Consider the following 1,609-nt stretch of genomic DNA (forward strand, 5'->3'; position numbering starts at 1 on the left):
AAGACTGGAAAAATGTTGCCTGTTCTGATGAGTCTCGATTTCTGTTGAGACATTCAGATGGTAGAGTCAGAATTTGGCGTAAACAGAATGAGAACATGGATCCATCATGCCTTGTTACCACTGTGCAGGCTGGTGGTGGTGGTGTGATGGTGTGGGGGATGTTTTCTTGGCACACTTTAGGCCCCTTAGTGCCAATTGGGCATCGTTTAAATGCCATGGCCTACCTGAGCATTGTTTCTGACCATGTCCATCCCTTTATGGCCACCATGTACCCATCCTCTGATGGCTACTTCCAGCAGGATAATGCACCATGTCACAAAGCTCGAATCATTTCAAATTGGTTTCTTGAACATGACAATGAGTTCACTGTACTAAAATGGCCCCCACAGTCACCAGATCTCAACCCAATAGAGCATCTTTGGGATGTGGTGGAACGGGAGCTTCGTGCCCTGGATGTGCATCCCACAAATCTCCATCAACTGCAAGACACTATTCTATCAATATGGGCCAACATTTCTAAAGAATGCTTTCAGCACCTTGTTGAATCAATGCCATGTAGAATTAAGGCAGTTCTGAAGGCGAAAGGGGGTCAAACACAGTATTAGTATGGTGTTCCTAATAATCCTTTAGGTGAGTGTAGAGTAGCCATACTTTACAGTTTTTCTCAGTCTGCTCAGTGCATTTCTCGAATCATCCTTAACATCTGCAAAACAGTAAGTGCATATCTCGAAACAGGTAGTACAAATGGCACAACACAGTGGATTACCTGCAAAAGCCCATAACTTGCTCAAAATCCTTAGTCTATCGCTCAAAAGCAAATCTTTATGTCATTGAACTTGTCAGTGCCATCAGAACGACAAGTCCTTGTGTCTTGTTCATGAACAAGCAAGTCAAAATGTTTAGCCATCTTGTCAATATAACAGTGTACTCTGAAAGTATTTTCTGATGTACATTTTGGCTAAGATTTTGATGACAATGATTGAAAATGCACAAGGCTTCACTTTTTTTGTATGGCATATATCACTTTCACCAGTACAAAGTTATACATTGCAGGAGAGAGGACAGGAATCACAGCTATGCTTTTACTGTTCGTACTGTAATTTGTTGACAGAGCATGTCATTGTAAGAAGAAAAGAAAGAGACAGGACTATTGCCTGTTGTATCACAGATTCTCTTCCACATCACAACAGATATCTTCATCAATTCAGGACACATTTACAAAACAATTCTAATAGACATGTATCGAATGTCTATCTAGACATGTATCGAATGTCTATCTATATATACATTCATATATATATATATATATATATATATATATATACGGAAGCCCTAATCAAATATTTTTTACTCATCATTTTCTCGTGATTTCGAGATAACCATAATGGTAATTATAGTGTGGTTTGTTGTATCATTGGTTAGCTCACTTTGTAGAGCATAGGACTTATAGGTTTATGGTTGTGTGCTCAATTCTCACTGTAAAGTATGTGCTGGACTCTGGCGTTCTTGGTCCACATCCATCAACCTATGGACTTTTCATTTCCCCATCATTCCCAGGCAGAGGAAATTCCTTCTCATTCAGGGGAATCCATGTAACGTTACACATTTC

The sequence above is a fragment of the Micropterus dolomieu genome, linkage group LG21 (assembly GCF_021292245.1).
Source record: "Micropterus dolomieu isolate WLL.071019.BEF.003 ecotype Adirondacks linkage group LG21, ASM2129224v1, whole genome shotgun sequence".
In the NCBI taxonomy this organism is placed as follows: domain Eukaryota; kingdom Metazoa; phylum Chordata; class Actinopteri; order Centrarchiformes; family Centrarchidae; genus Micropterus; species Micropterus dolomieu.